A 25,113-nucleotide genomic window follows, 5' to 3' on the forward strand; every position below is an offset into this window, starting at 1 on the left:
TGTTAATCTTCTCTATTAGATATCCTACTCATCACAATCTTCTCTCTTACATGTCCTACTCTTCACAATTTTTTCTCTTATCTCCTACTCCTGTTAATCTTCTCTCTTGCATGCCAGACTCCTGTTAATCTCTTTTGCATCTCCTACTCCCTCATAATCTTTTCTCTTACATCTCTTACGCCTGTTAATCTTCTCTCTTAGATATCCTACTCATCACAAGCTTCTCTCTTACATGTCATACTCTTCATAATTTTTTCTCTTATCTCCTACTCCTAATAATCTTCTCTTGCACCTTATACTCAGTTAATTTCCTTACATCTTCTACTTTTCTTATTCTCTTCTCTTCATTGGTGCTACCGATCTTCGTCCCGTCCTCTCGAACGGTGATGATGCACTCGCATTGAATATACTCTCTATTTAGCATCTTTTCAAAATGTATAAACTCGTACATTCCTTTGTCATGTAATTGACGTCTACTCCTTTCATGAATGACAAGTGTAGTTTCACACGATTGTAATCAGCAGTGTTTATGTCGAAATCATGAAGTGCATTAGTTATTGAACGTAAACGTAGCCTTCGTATAATACAGTTTAAACGTAAGCGAAAGGCGTCACGAATCAGATAAATTGAGGTATCACTTCAATAACTCACGAGCTTGAGGGAAGTGTGTTTGATTGGCAGTTACTGCTGCAAACCATGGCAACACGTTATTGTTGTTGACAGTGACGGACAAGTGGTTTCATGAGATTTTCTTATTAAATCATTATAATAGAAGTGAAGGTATCGTGTTGGTTGCCAAGGTTTCCCAGCGATAACATTGAAGTCTATAGCAGAAAAACACTGTCCCTGACCAATAAAACCGAAGGCTGACCAGGATGAAGTTATACTAGAAAATATTTTTCTACTCGCATTTCGTTGTCGACCACGATGTACGCAATGCAAAAATCGCATAAAACTCAATCGTGATTTAAAATCCTGCCCAGTTCATTGTTTCTCCTGTTTGATGCGATGTCGTGCATTTCCTTATGCTAAGGTGAAGATTTTTTTTATAATCTATCAAGAAAAAAAATATTTCTTGAAGAAATAGGTAAAAGATCCTAGATTATGTTGTTGCTGTAGGCCTTTAGAACATACCTGTAATAGTAATATGCGTTACAAGAGCGGTATGTTGAAGTTTTCATGTTCGAGGAAAAGTTTGAAAAAGCGAAACTTAGTTGAGCTTTTTTAATTTCCGAGAATTGAAAGAAAACATACCGCTCGTGTATCGTACATTATTTTGTGCGAAGATCGTTTATTACATACCTGAAAGACGAATTTCTAATTAGTCGCAATGAAATCTCCATCTTGGTTTTTGTTCAATGACGGCAAATTTGCAAAACAAAAATATCTATCTTCAACATTGGTGCTTTAAAATGTTTTCTGTGTTTACTATACTCCAGCAGGCCGTGATATACGTCTGTCTTTTTTTTTTCCTCCAGTCTATGATGAGTCTGGAATCTTGTTGATTTTTTCACGGCTTCCTTAATGTTACTTGCATCACGGATGCAGTAACTTTAGTGGAGTTGTAGAGTTTACTTAATTTTTGCAAATATTTAGAAACAATAATTAACAGTGCAATTAGGTGAAATTGCAGTGGTAAGTTTCTAATTTATAATTATTACTATGTTAAACGTCTCTAAAAATAATATGTTAAAAGCCTAAAGCAGTAAAATGAATATGGCGCTTAAGCGGTGAGAAGAGGGAAATTGTTACGTGTGTTAGGTTAGGAATACTGAATGTGGTATTTCACACTTACCGCGTATTGGTTTTGTGCGGAAACCAAGCAAATACGCACTATCTCGCGCAAAAGAATCATACAGATATTTAATTAATTCTACATTTTATGTAAATGCTTTACGGTTGTAAAGAAATGTGCTAATTTAATATAATTTTTACAGGTAATTATTACTTATTTACTTAAAATGGATATTAAAGAACCCGAAGGTTCATTGCCGCCCTCATATAAGGCCACCATCGATCCCTATCCTGTGCAAGTTTAATCCAGTCTCATCATATCACACCTCCCTCAAATCCATTTTAATATTATCCTCCCATCTACATCTCGGCCTCCCTAAAGGTCTATTTCCCTTCGGTCTTCCATTTAACACTCTATATGCGTTTCTGGATTCGCCCATACGTGCTACATGACCTGCCCATCTCAAACGTCTGGATTTAATGATTCTAATTATGTCAGCTGAAGAATACAATGCGTTCAGTTCTGCGTTGTGTAACTTTCTCCATTCTCCAATAAATTCATCCCTCTTAGCCCCAAATATTTTCCTAAGAACCTTATTCTCAAACATCCTGAATCTCTGTTCCTCTCTCAAAGTGAGAGTCCAAGTTTCACAACCATACAGAGCAACCGGTAATATAACAGTTTTGTAAATTCTAACTTTCAGATTTTTTGACAGCGGACTAGATGACAAAAGCTTCTCAACCGAATAATACCAGGCATTTCCCATATTTATTCTGTGTTTAATTTCCTCCCGAGTATCATTTATTTGATACTGTTGCTCCAAGATATTTGAACTTCTCCACCTCTTCAAAAGATAAATTTCCAATTTTTATATTTCCATTTCGCACAATATTCTCGTCTGTAGGTCTTTAAAACATTCCTGTAAAAGAATCATGCAGATATTTAATTAATTCTATACTTTATGTAAATGCTTTACGGTTGTAAATAAATATGAACATTTAATATTATTTTTACAGGTAATTATTAGGTAGGCCTATTTTAATTTTCTGAATAATGTTTTATAAAGTTTAATGTATGAATATTAAGCATGAAAAGTTTTGTTCATTTAGCTTTTTATAGTAGAAGAATTTACTAAAGATTATTATTTTTTTGGTCCTACAGAATATATCTGTTCTCCTCTAATATTAATTGTTACACAACAGATATATTCTGCAGGACCAAAAAATTAATAATCTTTAGTAAATTCTTCTAGCAACAGTGCATATTTCTGTACAGATTACTGTGCACATTACTGTGGAATCCCAACCACGAAGTCACTCAACTGAGTGCGCTCTTTGCATTATGGCAGTTGACTTAATAAAATGTCAACATACATGCCCAACTTGTAATCAGGCCAGAAAGAGTGAAACACTGGAGGAGGGGAGTTCGATCCGGTGCTGTGGACTGGACTTCGGCGTAGCCCAATGGTGAGAGCGCTTGATACGTAGAACCAAGGACCCGGGTTCGATCCCCGGCGCCGGAGCGAATTTTTCTCCTCTAATATTAATATATATATATAATATACAATAAAAAATATTAATATTGCTAGTATTTTTATAGTAGCTTGAGATTATATATGAATGGGTTATTTATGAAAGGGCCTAAGTCGTTAATTTTGTGAAATTGAGTTTGTAATGTAATACTGCTCTTTGGGAGTAGATACATCGATTTAGATATGAAGAGGGCTAAGTTTCACGCTCTAATGATTACAGAAATTTTTGATACAATTTTTATTTCAGCCTTAATTTCAAAATTTCGGCCTGTAAGCAGTTTTTCTTAAATTGCTAACAACTTAGTATTCAAGACTTAGGCCCTTTCATAAATAACCCATTCATATAATGAATTTCACTAAATTTTTGCAGGCCAATTGTGTACCTCTCGCTTAAGTATCAGAATATAATAATAATAATAATAATAATAAAAATAATGAGATAATTTAGATATTTATCTGTGATATATATATATATATATATATATATTTATATATATATATATTACCATTAAACATTGAGAAACCTAAAACAGCTATTATTGTTGACAATAATTGTTAGAAAAATATCTCGTTAGCCTATTCTTAAATTGGTTTGATGTCTGACAGTCCCTGACATTACTCGGTAGGGAATTCCAAAGTCGAGGAACAGCCACAGTGAAAGAAGATGAATATGAGGATGTTCGGTGGGAGGGAATGCATAATATTGAGGAGTGTTGTGATCGTGTGTCTAGGTTATGATGGGTGAATAAATTTTGAAAACGAGACGCAAGATAGACAGGAGTGGAGAAATGCAATATGTGAAAGAGAAGGGAAAGACAGTGGATTTTCCTACGATCTTGTAGACGGAGCCAGGACAACATTTCGAGGGATGGTGTTACGTGATCAGCCCGGCGAATATTGCAGACGAAACGGACGCACATATTATGAACACGTTGTAGTCTCTGCGCCGAAGTAACGCTTAGGTCAGTAAGCAGAATATCACAGCAATCGAAGTGGGGCATCACGAGTGTTTGCACTAACATTTTTTTCATGGAAAAGGGTAGAAAATTCTTCAATCGTCTAAACGGGTGGATTAATGAAAATACCTTTTTGCAGGTTTCTGCAACTTGAATGTTCCAAATTAAACTTTTATCCATATAAATACCTAGATTCTTTACTGATTCACTGAACGGAATTTCGGTGCCGTGTATTTTAATCGGGGACAAATTTGGTATAGGGGTACCATTTGAAATTTCAAAGGGGCGTTAGGAGTGAAACTTAAAAAAAAAAATACAATTAACACTTGTTTTTTTTTTTTTTTGGTATGGTATGGTTTATTCTCACTCAAACCTTTGGTCCTGCTGACCCTTCACATTATATTGTATTCGGGCCAGCAGTCACTTCCATATACTATTTACAACTTGCACAATACTCGATGTTAATGACTGACATCTCTTCATCATTTAATGTTCACCCACTATGTCTTTCATGTTCGTTCACCACACTTCCTAAATTTCTGCGTTTATTAAATATTCCATCTTTCCCTCTACTCCTACCTTCTACTATTTCCTATTCCTAATAACAACATAACAATTACTTTTTCTACTCAGCATTTTCACAGACCCAACTTATTTAACATATCACTACAATCATTTTACTATTATTTGCTTTACATCTCTCTGTATTACTTCTTTGTCCTACTGATACCTATCTAGTCTAGTCCTACTTTTAGCTCCTCTACTCTTCCTATATGGCGGCCGGGTAGCTCAGTTGGTAGAGCAGCTGACTACGGACTGGAAGGTCCGGGATTAAATCCCAGGTGGTGACAGGATTTTTTCTCGTTGCCAAACTTTCAGAACGGCCCCGAGGTTCACTCAGCCTCCTATAAAATTGAGTACCGGGTTTTTCCCGGGGGTAAAAGGCGGTCAGAGCGTGGTGCCGACCACACCACCTCATTCTAGTGCCGAGGTCATGGAAAGCATGGGGCTCTACCTCCATGCCCCTCATGTGCCTTCATGGCATGTTACCTTTTTTACTCTTCCTATATTTACAATACGTCCTACTCATTCCTACTAATTAACTAACTCATCATGACCCTACTCATACTTAAACACTATTCATCCACATTCACTGCACCCTTAATTAATCCTTCATTCCACTGACACACCATTTCCTTAGATTGTATGCTGGTTTGTCCTTGCTGTTCTCCGCCTTATTTCCTCTATCTGCTCTATTTACCTTCTCTATACTTTCACTTCTTACCCCTAACCTTTCCCAGCTGTTGGCTCCCGTTGCCTTCATTTCTTTCGCTGACACCACACGCGTCTACATTACCGCTCTTATTCGTTTGACACATTATACTCTTGTTTTGACATTAACACTTGTTTTAAACTTCCCATAAATATTTAAATTGACGTATTTTTTGTTTAAAATAAATTTAATGGAAATAAATAGTTTTAGATTGCTAACTTTTGGAATGAAAGCCCGGTATGACAAAATAAAAACAGCAACTGTTCATTCATTCATTCATTTATTTTATTCCATAGATCTTGCATGAGCAATGAAGCTTTAAGATGTGGAACATGTCAACATTTTACAATATTACAATTACAATTTTTACAGATTTTTATAGTTTTACAGTTTAGTAATTTTCTACAATTTTTACAATTTTGTACAATTTTTTTTTTACGTTTTGGCGGGATGTAGTGAGATGAGATGAGGTCCGAGGATTCGCCAAAATATTACCCGGCATTTGCCTTTTCGGTGGGGGAAATCTCGGAAAAACCCAACCAGGTAATCAAATCAAAGGGGGTAATCAAATCAAAGGGGTTGATGCCAAGGACTCGCCATAGACCATCCGGCTTCAGTCCCACGGCTGGGGAAAACCTCCGAAGAAACCAAAGTCCAAAGGGGGATCCAACCCAAGCCCGAACGCAGCTCCGGATCAGCAGCCCAGCGAGTCTGTCGACTGAGCTACATCGATGGCTCTACTAAAAGTATACAATACATAGCCAATCAAATTATTAAATTTACAAACGCAAACGATCATTCATAAGTTGAGCTATATTATAATACAAAACAATTTAATTAAATTTAAGGCATAAACAGTTCAACCAGTTGTGATATACAGAAATTGATAATACATATCATGCAAACTACTTCAAATTACAAACACAAACAATTTATCAGTAGAGCTATATAGATTACTATTCAATTTAAAGCATATACAATTCATCGGCCAAAACTATACAAATATATACAATACAAAGTAGCATACTTTCATTAAGCTATACAAATTTGTGCAATTAATATCAAGTAGATTAATTCAATTTATAATCATAAACAATTCATCAGTTGTGCAATAGTAATAATAATAATAATAATAATAATAATAATAATAATAATAATAATAATAATGATTTATTTTAGCTGGCAGAGTTAAGGCCGTAAGGCCTTCTCTTCCACTCAACCAGCAAAAAGTGTATATACATATGCATGAACTTACAAATAATTCAACAATTTGATTTAGATGAGAGTTACATGTATACAAGAGTTATTTACGAATTAAACAACAAAATACTATGAACTATTAATTAAACACTGAAATAAACTGTGTAGCAGAATTAAACTAAAATACATAGAATGTTAATATATTTCAAATGATATTAGATAATAGAAAGAGATTATTATGAGACAATTTTGAAAATGCAGCACAATCAGATGATGTCTAAAGAAAAAAGCAACAGTGTAGTCAGTAATATTTTAAATCAGTATGATTGGAGTGAAATGCTAATAAGGTTATCTTTTAAGCTGTTCTTAAAGGTGTTTGTTGTCTTGCAGCCCCTAATACTTTGTGACCAGGAATTCCATTGACGCGAGGTGGATATTGTAAAAGATGAGGAATAACAAGATGTTCTATGAAGAGGTATATTTAGCGTGCCACCAGATAAGTGATCTGGTATTTACGTCGTGGTTAGAGTATAGATAAGAGAAACGAGATGAAAGGTAATTTGGTGTTGAGGTGTGCAGAATTCGAAAGAGTAAAGACAAAGAGTGTAAAGTTCTGCGTTCTTTAAGTCGGAGCCACGAGAGACTTGCGAAGGACGGTGATATGTGATCATATCGTCGGATGTTGCACACGTATCTGAGGCACATATTCTGAGCTCGCTGTAACTTGACTGACAGTTCAGAACTTAGGTCACTTAACAAAACGTCACAATAATCGAAGTGCGGCATTACTAGGGTTTGTACTAGGGTAAGTTTTAGTTGCTGGGGCAAGAAGTTTCTCAAGCGACTCAAAGAGTGAAAGGAGGAACAGATTTTTTTTATCGTTTCTTTAACTTGAAAATTCCAACTTAGATTATTATCAAAAAAGAAGCCAAGATTTTTTACGACAGATGAATAAGGGATTAGCGTGTTGTTAAGGGTAACAACTGAAAGATTACTGTTATTAAGGGAGTTAACTAAACGCTTATGTCCAATAATTATGGCTTGAGTCTTACTTGGATTAAGTGCGAGTCCGAGTGGAGACAGTGGAATTAGCTAAAAAAAAAAAAGACTGCACGATGTTCAGTTAAATAACTCTTCACAACAAAATGATAGTATAATTTTATTTGAGTAAATTTTTGGGGCCACATAGCTTGCAGTGCGGTAGTCTGTCTGCAGCAATATTGCATTAGCTTCGCCATGCATGTGTACAGCCATTCTGTGTGTTCAGCTTCCTTTTTAACTGCAAATTAAGCTCTGTAGCTGGTTACAGTACACGCCGTAAGTTGAGGTTGCGAATACAGTAGACGGCAAAGTTAATAGAATGCTCTGGCGGGTGGCATTTGTAGCTTGGTCGAGCGTGGAGCGCGGCGTTTGATTGGCGTTTAACTTTCATCTGGTTTGAACTCGCTCGTTTTTCCTCTTTTTGTGCCGCTGGTGTGGAAATTGCCATGTTTATAGCTCGCTCGCTCCCCGTTCTTTATTTCTCTCATTGCATTGATTACCTAGTCACTCTCTTTCTCTCTGTTTTTTTTTCTCACTACATCTCTCCGTTATAATTTGTTATTTTTTTTTTCTAGAGCGAAATTAGAATTTCCTGTCGAAGTCAAACTTTCCGCTTATTTCGATTATTGCTTATAATCAGGGAAAGGATTTATATGTAAATACATATTTACTTATAAAGCTAATATAATTTATATTTTGCATTATCTTTATGTTTCACAATGTGTAGGGTTGAAAAATCCTACTTTTATTTTCCATATTTTTCCATATTTTAGAGTTTAGTACATATTTTCGTTAATTTCCATATATTTTCCATATTTCATATAAAACAGTCCATATTATATTAGGTTTAACAATAAAACAAAACAAAATTCCATTAACTTTTAAAAATACATTTCAACAATAGAGATTTAAACACATGTTCAGTAATCCCTTTAACATCAGAGTTATTTGAAAATTAGCAGTCCTATCAACAATGGGAAAGTAAGTTACAAAACTGTATTAATTTAATTTAAAATTTTTAACAGACTTCAGTTGTGCAGCTCAACAGTTAAATGCCAGTCAGAGTACACATAGGTTCAGTTTTGTAAATCATACTATAAAGACGGTAAATATGCCAAAAGTACGTCATTCAGTCAATTTAAAATCAAAACTAACAAGTTACATTTCAGAATTTAAAGAAGATGGTTTATCAACTGACAATAAAATATTATTTTGTAATTTGTGTCAGTGTGCAGTATCATCTACACAAAAGTTCCTGGTGCAACAACACATTACAACTAGTAAACATCAGGCCAACAAACAACTAAATTCCAAGCAGAGACAATTGTTTTTAACACAACCAACAACATCGAATGTAAGATCTGAGTTTAACATCGACCTGTGCCGTTCTCTCATCTCTGCTGATATTCCTCTCTACAAACTAAAGAATAAGGTCTTCAGGGAATTCCTTGAAAAATATACTCAACATACAATCCCGGATGAGTCAACACTTAGGAAGACGTATGCTCCATCCATCTACGATGAGACAATACAGAAGATAAGAGATGAAATTAAAGATAGTTCAATTTGGGTTTCCATTGATGAGACTCCCGACAAAGAAGGTAGACTTGTTGGTAATGTAGTTATCGGTTTGTTAAGTGAACAATATTCTGAACGAATTCTTTTACATTGTGATGTTCTAGAAAAGTGCAATAACAAAACTATAGTTAAACTGTTCAACGAAGCTATGGGTATCCTGTGGCCAAAGGGTATTATGTACGATAATGTGTTATTCTTTATTAGCGATGCTGCCCCTTATATGGTCAAAGCTGGACAAGCATTATCTGTTGTATATCCTAAATTGACTCATTTTACTTGTGTGGCGCATGCATTTCATCGTGTGGCAGAAGTGGTCAGAGACAATTTCCCTAAAGTAGATTTGTTGATTTCATCAGTGAAAAAAGTATTTCTCAAAGCTCCCAGTAGAGTTAACGTGTTGAAAGAAATGTACCCTGAAATTCCATTGCCACCAAAGCCAATTTTAACTAGATGGGGTACATGGCTAGAAGCAGTTGAATATTATGCCGAACATATAGACTCTATTAACAATGTTCTCCTTGCATTGGACTCTGAAGATGCAGTCTCAATTGATACTGCGAAAACAGTTACCTGTGACATAAGTGTGAAGAATGACTTAGCTCACATTCAGCATACATTTTCATGCATCATAAAAACGCTCAAAAGTCTCCAAAATAGGCACCTTTCACTATCTGAAAGTTTTGAAATTATAAATAGTACTGTGGAACAACTGAATCGTGGTAGAGGTAAAGTTGCAGATGCAGTAAGAGCTAAGGTGGACACTGTACTTTCAAAAAACCCTGGATATGAAGAACTACAAAAGGTTGTTGCTGTGATGAGTGGTGAATCAACAGTGAAGATTAACTTGGACTTATCCCCAGCAGACATTGTGAAATTGAATTATGTACCAGTTACTTCTTGTGACGTCGAACGCTCTTTTAGTCAGTATAAATCTATCCTCAGAGACAATAGAAGAAGATTCACTTTTCAGCACTTGAAAGAAATGTTTGTAACCTATTGTTATGGTAACAGACAATAAAAATTGTGTTTTGTTGAAACTACATTGGAAGATAAGGTACGTCCATTATATTTTTTGTTTAGTTTGATTAAAATGTACCAATATTTAACGTACATAGTCATTTTTTTATAATTTTAAGTCCATATTTAATTCCATATTTTGGTAAAAATCCATATTTAATTCCATATTTTGGTAAAAATAACTACATATATATTTACATATTTCATATATTTTTAGTCCATATAAATCCGTTCCCTGCTTATAATATTATGGAAACTTTTTATGAAGAAAGAGCGAATAGGTTTACGTTTTTGGGGTGGTCAGTTTTGATGCTGGATGGAAGTTAGTACTTACTTACTTACATGGCTTTTAAGGAACCCGAAGGTTCATTGCCGCCCTCACATAAGCCCGCCAGCGGTCCCTATCCTGTGCAAGATTAATCCAGTCTCTATCATCATACCCCACCTCCCTCAAATCCATTTTAATATTATCCTCCCATCTACGTCTCGGCCTCCCTAAAGGTCTTTTTCCCTTCGGTCTCCCAACTAACACTCTATATGCATTTCTGGATTCGCCCATACGTGCTACATGCCCTGCCCATCTCAAACGTCTCGATTTTATGTTCCTAATTATGTCAGGTGAAGAATACAATGCGTGCACTTCTGTGTTGTGTAACTTTCTCCATTCTCCTGTAACTTCATCCCGCTTAGCCCCAAATATTTTCCTAAGCACCTTATTCTCAAACACCCTTAACCTATGTTCCTCTCTCAGAGTGAGAGTCCAAGTTTCACAACCATACAAAAGAACCGGTAATATAACCGTTTTATAAATTCTAACTTTCAGATTTTTGGACAGTAGACTGGATGATAAGAGCTTCTCAACCGAATAATAACACGCATTTCCCATATTTATTCTGCGTTTAATTTCCTCCCGAGTGTCATTTATATTTGTTACTGTTGCTCCAAGATATTTGAATTTTTCCACCTCTTCGAAGGATAAATCTCCAATTTTTATATTTCCATTTCGTACAATATTCTGGTCACGAGACATAATCATATACTTTGTCTTTTCGGGATTTACTTCCAAACCGATCGCTCTACTTGCTTCAAGTAAAATTTCCGTGTTTTCCCTAATCGTTTGTGTATTTTCTCCTAACATATTCACGTCTTCCGCATAGACAAGAAGCTGATGTAACCCGTTCAATTGGGTGGAAGTTAGTGAATTGCGAATTAGACAGAGTAGTTACAGCAAAGCCAAATCTATACAACGTTAACTGCACCCATTGTATTCTTTACCTAACATAATTGGGAATGAATAATTTCAAGGACAAATTGTTTCGGGGCCGGGTATCGCTTAGCGCGCGAACGCTCTACCGACTGAGCTACCCCAGGAACTATACACGACACCGTCACAATTTTTCCTTTTTTATCCACACAACTCACATGAGCTGACAAGACGCCAGAACTCAACACAAATACTGCGTGACTTTAAATTGTGGCTTTCTGTTAACGTACCTCCAGTAACGAATGTATTATACAAATCTGGCTTCCAGGTAGTAGCTCCCTGCTGTATAGGGAGCTATATTTATTTTATTTCATGGAGTGCAGTTTCATAGAAAAGGCTTTGCCGACAGACCTTCTACTGCCCACTACTAATTGGTTGTCATAAATAAATGTCTTCCTTACTGTGACGCAAATCTTGTCTTCTCCTGTTAGTAACCAATCACAACCTTCGTTCAGAAGAATTGACAGGCTCCCGTCAAATCCACGTGGAGGCAGAGTTGTCGCATCTTTTACGAAGTCCAAGAATCCCATCAGTTTCACTGCATAATTTCGAAGGTCACCAGGATTGTGGCAACTGTGCACTGTTGGGACGAGGGGACAGGATGGAATTGTCAGAGTTGTTTGTGTAGGAAGTTATAAATCTGTAAGTGGGTGTTTAAAGGAGCCACCGAACTGCACTCCTTGAAATAAAATAAGGTATACTACCTGAAAGCCAGATTTGTATAATTGGGACTATTAAATAATTTTGTTCATTATATATATGAACCACATCCTCAAAATTTAGAGGCAAGGCCATCATGCCGGAATACAAATCAACCGGAACACTTCTCTCGACACTCTGCTGTTTGCTGACGATCAAGTTATCATTGCAAAAACAGAAGATGAACTGCAATAAGCCGTCCACAACTCAGAAATAACTGCTTCAAAATTTAATATGGAAATATCAACCGAAAAACCAAAAACATGGCATTTTTAGGAAAAGATCCAGTTCCATCCAAAGTCATTATAAATGGCACATTAATAGAACGTGTGAATTCAATCAACTAATTAGGTTGTAATCTATCATTCACCACTGATGATGATATAGACAACAAAATCTCAAAATTTCTAACAGTTGCTGGAACCATCAACAGTGTATTCAAACCTTCCCAAGTACAGGGACATCATTTTATTTTTACTTCAATTTTTATTGTACCTGAGTTTTTGAAAGTACTTCACTCCCACCCCTTCCACTAATGAAGTTCCAACTGTCCACACAGAATCAAGAAGGTCGCATATAGTAAACAGCACTGTGTTAGTGAGTATAGTACGTTCCAGAAATACGAGGCGTGTTCTTAAAGTAAGTTCCATTTTCAATTATAGCTGTCGCATCGCTGCAATCGTTATTTTGCGCATGCGTGTTTTCTTCTTCAGTCCTCAGGCAAGCTGTGCATCCAGTTTCAGAGCTTCAGTCCGTGTGTGTGTGGTTAGTTGTGATCAGTTGAAATGTTTAAAGTGATCGAGCACCCCGCCGACTGTGAGATGCGGTCTGTTATCCCTTTCTTGAATGCGAGAAACATCAAACCAGCTGACATTCATCGTCAACTTTGTGACGTGTATGGTGATGATGCCATTAGTGATGGAATGGTCAGGAGATGGGTTAGGAAGTTCAACGAGGGCCGCGTCTCTGTGCATGACGAGCAGCATACCGGTCGACCATCTTTGATCAATGACGATTTGGTGCGTGCTGTCGATGAAAAAATTCATGAGGACAATTTCTTCGCTTTCCTTGAATTTTCCACATATGTTGCGGAGTGGTTCGCAGGCGGGTGAATTCTACAATGAGGTGATAGAAAGACTTGTGCCACGACTCGATAAATGCCTCAATAATGGTGGAGATTATGGTGAGAAGTAATTGAAGTGTGGGGAATACAATGCTACAAAAATGGTTTGTAAATATTTTCCCGTTTACTTTCTATACCCTTTTGGAACTTACTTTAAGAACACGCCTCGTATGTTCGCGTTTTCTAGTGACGAAAGAGTTTTCAATATTGAATCATATTTTCGCACAGGTACTGTCCGTTTGCCTACGTCGCATCCCGATTTCCCCCACCTGATTCTGCTCGCCCCTATGTAAAAGCTGGGCTATCTTAGCTCTTTTCTGAAAACATTAATTTCTGTTAGGAAATGGACGTTTACGTAATATTATACAACTGTTTAAAATAAGGTAAATAAAAGGACCTCGTTAAGTAATTAACTGTCACGTGATTTCCCCCCCCCCTTTTCTACGATCCTGCGACATAACCACTTGGACGGATAGTAAATAGCATGTCTGAGTGATTTTATCTGTGCGGGTCGGGCAGAAGTGAAGATTGAATTTACAGCAGGTAAAGTACTCTTTTATAGAGTAGGTACAGAATTATTTCAACATGAGTTACTAGTGCGAAGGACGAAAACTGGCAATTGGAATTAGATTCAATGCGATAATATGCACAAAAGAACTGAAGCCTGTATCGAAATGAACGTCCACCATTTTCAAAAATGTGTTTAAATATCCATATTATGACTATTTTCCAATTTAACTTCATTCTCTACATTGTACGCTAATGTGCTGTAGACAGAATATATATACTGTATAATGAATACGTTCGCATGGATAACTCATTTCGTGAGTAAAAACACTTATTCTTAATACAGTAGTGTATTTTGATTAAACAAAAACCTAATGAAAATTATCGAACTCAAAATCAAGATATTTCCTAGTTACAGCAATACAGGCTTCAGTGACAGACACATGTCAAGAGGATGGATCGCTCTAGATGGCCCAGGCAGATTTTATCGTATGTCCTAAGAGGTCGAAGAAATTTAGGAAGACCTAGGAAACGCTGGCAAGAGACCGTAACAGATCCACTGGGGTCTAACACTTGAAGGATGATGATGATGATGATTATGATGAAGTGGGAATATTAAATCCAGACATTTGGGATGGGCAGGGAATGTAGCACGTATGGGCGAATCCCGAAATGCTTATACAGTCTTACTAATAAACCGTGTATAGTATTTATACGAGACTTACGCATAGTTGAGACAGAAAACGTTACTAATAAACCGTGAATAAGCTATGGACGTATAAACAGGCTGTAACTATACAATGGGAATTGCTTTGCAGTAGTTATATACACGAAACCCCTTGTTTAAGCGTTGTATATAGGGAAAAAATGGCCGCCCCTCTAACAGCTGTTCGTATCGACTGTCATTTTATGATGATGGTTACCTTGTAACCACAGAAGAACAAACCAAAGATCATAGAATTATTAGAATAATATTGCTGTAGCTTGTACTCTTTGACCAGAATGTAGTGTGGCAATCGATTAGAGCCAGTTGTACTATCGATACTTAACACGCCACACTAGAGCGCTCTACCGGATCCAGTAGAGAACCTCAGATATTCTATTATCTTTCGTAACGAAGTAATAACGAAACTATGACGTAGCTGTGTAACAGTTATACTGTTATACACTACGTATGTAGTGATTATTAGTAAGGAATTTACACACGACTTATAAACGAGCTACTCATTGTATAAGTATAATGGCCGGTTTCACCAACCTTCGTTATCATTATAACGTCTCGTTAAATAATTTAATGACACGTTAGTCAGTTTTTGTGTTTCACCAAGTATCATTATTGCTAACGCATCTTTAAATTCATCGTTAATTTATTAGGACCTATTCGTCGCGTTAAAACAGTAACGATGCGTTAAGAAGTCAACAACATGGCGGACATAATTATTCGATGATGAAGTTCTTTATTTAGAACTTCAACACAACGACGAACTTATATGTTGTAATAACACTCGGAATAATCATTTTGAAGATTTAAGTGATAAAGAATTCCACGAAAGCTACACATTAAGGAAATAAGTAGTAAGAATGATTCTAAAAGAAACTGAATACCGGTATACTGTATAGGTTAGAATACGACAGATAGAAATCGCCCACTTAACGCCTCTTCAACAGATTCTTCTCGTTTTAAAATAATGTTGCGGGAAATTTTGAAATATTAATTGATGATATGAACGGGGTATCAAAAGCTGTATTGTCTAGATATGTGAATAAATTATCAGACGTACTACCAACATTACAATAGTCATTATTTCTATAGGCCTAATAAGCTTATAGCTAAATTTTATGTTGTCATAGACAACATAGATTGTGTACATGTTCCAATCGTATATCCTAGCAGTAATATAGCCAAAAGATTCTGCAATAGAAGATCCTATTTTTCCTTCAATATGCAAACAATTTCATAGGCCTATGTAACGCTCCGCATAGAAAATTTGTGGATAAACTAGCGCTGAGGTAGTTTCCTTCGTACTCTGCTTATACACCTTGCACATACGAATCTGTGACAGGTTATGTTTGATTAGTTTAATTTTTTGTTATGCCTTGCATATACGATCAACTGCATTACCACAAAAAAATCCCTTATAAGTTCAACGATTTTCACTTTTACCTCAGAACTACCTCAGCGCTAGTTTATTGAAATTGTAATAGGTTAGAATACGACAGATAGGAATCACCCACTTAACGCCTCTCCAACAGATTCTTCTCGGTTTAAGATAATGTTACGGTCTACACTGATAGCACAACATTCCAAAGGAGGATGCCTTTTAAATGAAAAGGGTGCAAAGAGATTTTCTTTTAGGAGACAATGGATACCCTTTAAAATCCAATTTAATGACATCTCTCCTGAATCCTGCCACACAAGCATGGCAAAACTGTTACAGGGTACTAATAAATCTGCATGAAATACAGTGGAAAAGTAGTATGCAATTTATGGAAGAGGCGATTTCCCGTCCTAAATTTAGGCCTAATATAACTGCTTAGAATGCTTTGTATATAATTAATTGTGGCATCAATTTTTAAGCTGTCGACCTTGTAGTCAGCTAAATTTTCTCAGATTTCCTTTAGAAGCTACAATTTAACTGCTCTACATTCCTATTATTTACATTTGGAAGCAGCTGTCTTTTTTTTTTAATTGCGGTATGACAACATACTGTATTTAGGAAGATGTTCTTAAAATTACTGCCTCTTACCCGTTTGCCTATGATTGTTTCTTCATGCCAAACAAAGTCAGCCATGATCATATGTAACCAATGAAATTCGCGATTTCGAAGCCATGGTCGTATGAAAAACAAAACATGCAAGATACAAGTACAAAATCCCCTCGTTAGTAAACGCCTGTTAATTTTAAAGATACGAGGCTTGGTGAAATAGTCAACTTTTAAAGATTCCGTTAAAATTAAACGATCCATTTGTTGACAAGTCGTTTGTGCTGATTTAAAGAAGCTTGGTGAAACCGGCCATAAGACAGTTAAACGTCTATATATAGAGTTTTTATTAGTAAGACCGATAGAGTATTAGTTGGAGGAAGGCCGAGACGTATATGGTAGGATAATATTAAAATGGATTTGAAGGAGGTGGGACATGATGGTAGGGACTGAATTAATCTTGCTCAGAATAGGGACCAATGGCGGGCTTATGTGAGGGCGGCAATGAACCTCCGGGCTCTCTAAAAGCCATAACGTTCTTGTTTAATGTAGTATATGGAGTTATAAAATGGTAGGTGTTTTTGTTCAAACTTATAAAATTTGTTTAAAATCGATCTAAATAATTGATTAAATGGCGATGTTACTAGTGTTAATTACTCGTATGTGAGCATGTGTGGCTTACAGCTGTTTCGCTGCTACTTGACACCATCCTCAGAGCCTACTAGATCTCGGCGCTGTCTCAACTTCGCTGCCTGTTGTGTGGGTGCGTTTGTGTGGTTAGCATTAGTTATGTGTTCGGCATATGTAGATGCAGGCAGTGAAGTTGAGATAGCGTCGAGATCTAGTAGGTTCTGAGGATGGTGTCAAGTAACACCGAAACAGCTGTAAGACACACATGCTTGCATAATTAACACGAGTAAGATCACCATTTAATCAATTATTTATATTCAAGTGTTAAAAGTAGTGTACGGAAGATTCAACGTGGAAAATCGATCTATTAAAATTCGATTAGCCGATCGATTAATCGATGAAAGGCATCCGGTTACTTACTTACTGGCTCTTAAGGAACACGCAGGTTCATTGCCGCCCTCACATAAGCCCGCCATTGATCCCTATCTTGAGCAAAATTAATCCATTCTCTATCATCATGTCCCAACTCCCTCTAATCCATTTTAATATTATCTTCCTATCTACGTCTCGGCCTCCCTAAAGGTCTTTTTCCCTCCGGCCTCCCAACTAACACTCTATATGTATTTCTGGATTCGCCCATATGTGCTACATGCCCTGCCCATCTCAAACGTCTCGATTTAATTTTTCTAATTATGTCAGGTGAAGAATACAATGCATGCAGTTCTGTGTTGTGTAACTTTCTCCATTCTCCTGTAACTTCATCCCTCTTAGCACCAAATATTTTCCTAAGCACTTTATTCCCAAACACCCTTAATCTCTGTTCCTCTCTCAAAGTGAGAGTCCAAGTTTCACAACCATACAGAACAACCGGTAATATAACTGTTTTATAAATTCTAACTTTCAGATTTTTCGACAGCAGACTGGATGATAAAAGTTTCTCAGCCGAATAATAACAGGCATTTCCCATATTTATTGTGTGTTTAATTTCCTCCCGAGTATCATTTATATTTGTTACTGTAGCTCCCAGATATTTGAACTTCTCCACCTCTTGAAAAGATAAATTTCCAATTTTTATATTTCCATTTCGTACAATATTCTGGTCACGAGACATAATCATATACTTTGTCTTTTCGGGATTTACTTCCAAACCTATCTCTTTACTTGCTTCCAGTAAAATTTCCGTGTTTTCCCTAATCGTTTGTGGATTTTCTCCTAACATATTCACGTCATCCGCATAGACAAGCAGCTGGTGTAACCCGTTCAATTCCAAACCCTCTCTGTTAACCTTATTCCTTTGCTGTGGTCGTGCCAGAGAATCAGTCCCATTCCGAGGCTTATTTGAAGGATTCGTAAGAAGCTGTTTTTTACGGTGAAGGGTTGTTAGCCCTTCGCCCAACCCCCAAGCTGGAGGACCACCCCTCATCGGCTGTCCGCGACTGCTTATTCAATATATTCACAGCTACCCTCCATATCTGGAGGCCGTCTCCTCGATCTGCAACCTGAGGACGCGCCATGCCGTGGTAATAGACCCACAACAAAATTTTTAGTCGCTCGCCAGCGCTAAGAAATACAGTAGAAAAGCAAAAAAAACATGTAGTTTTTATGTAAATTCATGTCAAATATGCAAAAATGTCCAAATATGTAGAAAGAAATACAAGATGAAAACTGGAATACACGAGTAGTAACCTAATATGGTGATTCGGTGATATTTGTTTTTTTTTTTTTTAAGCGATTTCAAGTGTCGCGACTTCTAGAATGTCTCGGCAATTAGACCTTCAGTATGGCACATAAGTGTTATGTCTTGCCACGCCTGACTTGTTGAGTAATACAGTTTCTGTCGTTTATTGGGTCACTGCCAAGTGCGTGGAGTGGACAATTTAATGATAAATAATTTAATAATCATGGTCACAGCGTTTGTCTTGCAGTTACACGAGACATAAAAGTGCCTACGTATGCTGCACACTGGACAGAGGCGTGTAAAACTCGTTTTATCCAACTGCAATTAAAATATCTGTAGGAATTTATCCAAACCGGAGTGACGCGTCATGTGCAATAAGCTATAATATGGATGTGTTTCTGTCGGTTACCTCTAATCAGGACAAATGAATGTAATGTATGATCGTCCGTCATACATTAACGGATTAAATGACTGATATAAACTGTAACAGGATAATCGATGTTCACATTACAGCTTTTCCATCTCGTTATGAATTTAAAAAATGAAAGCAAAGTGACGTTGGGCTGAAAGACTCCGTTGTAAATGTTTCAAAGCCCATTATTGCAGCTTCCACGCAACTAGAGGATTTAATGGACTATAGCAATGCCAGCATGACGTCTGCTTTTAGCTTAAGATAATGTAAGACGTGATATTGACAGCTGGAAAAACTGCATATCGAAGGCGGGATTGGAATGCATGACCATGGCTTCCGCGGAGTATGAAAGCTGTTATTGATTTATGTAACGATGTATTATGTATGTTAGCAGGAACAGGGTTACACTATGAAAGGATCTGTCTTATTCAAGGTATTGTTAAATAACCTAAAATTGAATTATTTCACAAAAGGATCTAATATTTGGCGTGTGACTTTATTTAACTATTTATTATTGAAGAATTGGTTTACTAGACCCTCTAAATTTGAAGTGTCATTTTAGTAAATCACGTAAATTGAAGTATTGTTTTATTAAAGAATCTAAAATTTAAGTATTACTTTGCTGTATTATTTAAATTGAGGTATTATTTTTCTAAAGAATGTAAAATTCAAGAGCTGTTTCACTCAAGGATTTAATACTAAAATATTATTTTATTAAGATACTAGAAGTTCAAGCGTTAGATATTTTGCTAAAGAATCTAGAAATAGTTATTTTTGCTGGAGGAACTAAAATTGAAGTGTCATTGTACTCGAACTAAAATTCAAGTTTTTATTTATTTTTTTTTTTTACTAAAAATTGACAATTCTTTAAATTATTCCTTTGAATTTTGCAGGATGGAGGTATCTTGTCACTAATTTATATTACAAACAGATTTAGCTGTTTAATTTCCTAAAATATACAAACTTTCTGCTTTGCAAAATATTCTATTCTAGAACAAAGTATTACGAGTACACAAGTAGTACACTGGCCAATTTTGTGAACAATAATAATATAGTTACACTAAATAATAATAATAATAATAATAATAATAATAATAATAATAATAATAATAATAATAATAATAATAATGCAGTTAAACTGAATTGACATTTTTGTATATAGAAGTATTTCTTCTTAGCCATCCATATACGGTAATTCGATTACTTATTTATTTATTTATTTATTCGTTTGTGTGTGTTTTACTTATTTATTTACTTATTTATTCATTAATTCTTCGAATAGCGAAGTTATTATTTATTTCTTATTACAGACTCTAGTTCTTCGTCTGACGACGAGGTTATTTAGATTAGATTAGATTAGATTTATTTATTTAACCTGGTAGAGATAAGGCCATCAGGCCTTCTCTGCCCCTCTACCAGGGGATTACAACTATAACATGAACAATAAGATTACAATTAATATTAAATTTACAATGACAATTACAATAAAAATTAAAGTACGACAAGAATACCTGATTAATGAAAGCTAGACATTTTATCATAGAAGTTAAGAACAAAGAATATTTTTGTATTTACTAAATTACAAATTAAACCTACAATAACAAAATTCTATAGTGATGAAATTACCGGATATTGAGATATTTTGTGGTAGATTAAAAGAACTATTTACAAGAAACCATGTCTGAACGAGTCTCAATTACTGACCAAGTGCCTAGTAAGTTTGCGTTTGAATTGAATTTTATTTCGACAGTCCCTGATGCTAGCAGGTAACGAATTCCAGAGTCTTGGCAGGGCTATTGTGAAAGAGGATGAGTATGAGGAGGTGCGATGGGATGGTATTGTTAGTATTGTTTCATGGCGAGAGCGTGTGTTCAGATTGTGGTGGGAAGAAAGGTAAGTGAAGCGAGACGACAGGTACGAAGGAATAGAAGAGTTCAAGATTTCGAAGAGAAAGAGAAGTGAATGTAAATTTCTTTTCTTATCTAGTTTAAGCCAACCTATTGCTTCCAGGGATGGGGTAATATGATCATATTTACGAACATTGCTTACAAAACGTACACACAAATTATGAGCACGTTGAAGTTTCATTTTGTTGTCGCTGGAAAGGTCAGTCAGTAAAATGTCAGCATAGTCAAAATGGGGAAATACAAGGGTCTGCACAAGGGACTTTTTTAAGCAAGAGGTTATGTGCTCTGTAGTCAGTATTTTTATTTTCTATAAAATTAATGCACTCGTGCGCTATTTCTAATAACAAATAGGCATATTTATCTTTCTCACTGAAACTTCTGTTCCTGATTTCTTTCTGGTTCGTATTCTTTATTTACTGCAGATTTTGACAACAATAAAAGCAATGCCTCACATCAGTCTAGCAGCCGATGTTCACTTTTTATACATTCACGTACTATTGCGTCACTTGTGAAATCCAAAGATTCTTGGTTAACGGTTAACTAGTGGACCGTTAAATTCCTCTTCTGCAACCAGACAATCCACTAACTTTAAAGGTCCACTAACTAATGGAGGAATACATTATTTATAGCCATGTTTTCTTGCAACCCAGCATTAATCTACCAAAAATACAGTAAAGTACGGACGAATGTATCGAGACAAATTTCGTAAGTTACCAATTTACGTTGTGATAAATTGTTTCGGACGAATTGTCGAGGTATAAACTGAGTCAAATTGTTACACTTTCCTCTCAAAGACCATTGAAAATGCTTACCATGTTTGTGGACTGACGGCGACTCTGAGAGAAATGCATTGCAATAGATAAAGATTATTTCGAGGAAGATCATTAGAGTGAGTTCATAAAATTCAGTTCAAGTCTAGTGAATGAAGATTGTGAATTTTTATGCTTGTGGCAGACAGGTTGAGGTGAGTCTAGGTCTTTGATATGAAAAAATGTTTCTCCAAAACTGGGACATATTTGCTACAAATACGTGTTCGTAAAGGTCCAGTTAAGGTTGGTTTTATTGGTATTTTGCAACCTTTTAGATAGTCAATTAAACTTTTTACTACGGAGCAAACATTTCCTTTTTTTTTTTTTACCTAAAATCAAAAATAAAGTTGGGATTAATCTTCTTCTACTACTCATTGTATAGGCCTACAGCCTATTCTTTCCAGAGACAGTAGTCTTTCCATCTTTTCTTTGGTCTTCCAGGCGACCTCTTTCCATCTTCTGATAGATTATCCTTTGCTATGGGTACAATTCTGTGTGGTGTCATGCGAGATTCGTGATGATTCCATTCCTCTCTTCTTCTATTTACCTAATCACCCATTGCTTGGATGTTTAGTTGCATTCTAATTTCTTCACTTCTTATTTTATCTCTTCTTGTTTTCTGCATAATTTTCCTTAATACACTCATTTCGTTTGTTTCCAGAATACTTTTAATTTTTGAAGTATCCGCTCGTACTTCACAGGCGTAGGTTGATATTGGGCGAATTACAGCTTTATAGATTCTTACCTTAGTTGTTTATTTAAATATTTGTTGTTCCATATAACATCATTCATGCATTCTGCAATACTTGCTGCTTTATTTGCTTGGTGCATAACTTCATTTTGCAATGCCCCCCAAACAGTTATCTCAACATCCAGGTGGACCAAGCTCTTTAGCTGTGGTGAAAGCATTTGATCTAGGAGAAGGAAAACTCTGATGGAAAACCCATTGACAACCAGCCTAGTAAACCACTTGAGGTGAATTCTGTGAAAGCTCAAATTGTCAGAAATGTAGGGATTAATCTGCCTTCAAACAATAGATAAAATGAAAATATTCTTAATCTAAGAAAAGTATAATAAAGTACGGACGAATTTACCGAGACGAATTTTGTAAGGTACCAATTTACGTTGTGACAAATTGTTTCGGACGAATTGTCGCGGTATAAACTGAGTCAAATTCTTACACATTTCTCTCAAAGACCAGTAGAAATGCTTACCATGTTTGTGAACTGACGGGAACTCTGAGAGAAATGCATTGCAATAGATAGAGGTTATTTTGAGGATCATTAGAGTTCATAAAATTCAGTTCAAGTCTAGGTGAATGAAGACGGTGAGTTTCGTGCTTGTGGCAGACACGTTGAGATGAGTCCAGGTCTTTGAGGCAGCTCGCTGCTAGGAATGTTTGCCATTGATTGATATGCTCTTGGGAAAGGTACACAGAGCTACCAGAATTACAATCGGCATGTGTGTAGTATTCATAGACTACAATAATCTGCACAATGTGGTCTGGTTAATTGGGTTGCCTTGACGTACAGGTTGCTCTCTGGCTTTATTACAGATGTGATTTCGAAACCGCGGGGCGCATTCCCCTGGGGTTGGTGGGGACTTACCGTATTTTCATACATAACAAGAACTCGCTGTGTCGCCATGTTTGTGCGTGTAGATCGAATCTTGCCAGTTTTCAAGCTTCGTAAATGATTTCGAGCGTAATGTACGGTCTACGAGATTTCGTATCGTACACATAGCTATTACAGCCCTCCCATATGGTGTAACTAAGTGGTGATTACAGTGGATAAGCTGTTCTCGGACCACGCGGGATTCTGCATTGGTACTGTGAGCTGAGGGTTTCTAACCAGTGGGGAAACAAATTTCCATTCTGAGCAGATCTTGTGAGGACACAGCCGATGTAATAATAATAATAATAATAATAATAATAATAATAATAATAATAATATCTATTTAATACTATACACTTGAGCTACATTAGGCATTGCAGCCCGAAAGAGCAGAAGCTCGTGCTCGGGCGCAGTTCAGATCAGTTATACAAAATATATCACAAAATTACGAGAGTTCATTGAGCACAATCACATTAATAAATGGTAAAATACATACAGCATATAATAACAGGGTCTATATACAAACAGAAACTACAAAAGTACATGAATATTAGAGTATCAATTTTTAACTCAATTAGCTTAAACAATTAAATAATTAATCTGATTTGTTTCTTAAATCTATGTGTGTTAAGTGTACTTAGCTCAGGGTAAGCTCTAATTAATGTATTATATATTTTGGGTCCAAAATTTCTGCTGTGTTTTAATCCAGCAGTTGTGTGACATTTGGGAGTATTTAGAAAGAAACTGTAGTTTTGTCTCGTCTGGTATTCATGAGGATCAAATTTAAATTTATTGTGGTTTTTATGGAAGTAAATCAGCAATGTTTGTTTATAAATTTGTTCTAGATTTGATACGCCAAATTCCTGAAAAATTAATTTTGTTGGGTAATCAAAAAGTTTATATAGACAAATTTTGATAATTCTTTTTTGGAGCAGATTTAAAGAACGGAGAGTCGATTTTGCCATTCCTCAAATATACCATACTGAATTATTGATTGAAACAGAGCTAAGTACACAGTACGCAGAACATAAACAGGTAAATAAGAGCGTAGAATGGAAAATTTGTGATGTAGAGGTGGTTTTCTTCGAGTAGTACGCTTTTATGTATGGTTTACATTCAAGCATTTTTCAGTCATCATTATCAGCAGACTTCGTGACTTCGGACCCGATACAATAAGTTTACTGTGCATGTACTAGGCCTATAGGTTGTTGACTCGCTGTAGGTAGATAGAGATGTGTTGAGGTAACAACGTTGCTATTTAGAGTAGAGTACGGTAGTATGGGGAAACACACATATGTACATTCTGAAAGTAAATATACATTACACAATGATAATGTCAAAAGAAAGTGAAAAGTATTTATTCTCCTGTCGTTTATAAGCATTTGTATTTAATCATACACATTGTTAATGGTGGAAATAAGCATGTAGCAATTTTTTT

This window comes from Periplaneta americana, chromosome 4 (assembly GCF_040183065.1).
Source record: "Periplaneta americana isolate PAMFEO1 chromosome 4, P.americana_PAMFEO1_priV1, whole genome shotgun sequence".
NCBI lineage: Eukaryota > Metazoa > Arthropoda > Insecta > Blattodea > Blattidae > Periplaneta > Periplaneta americana.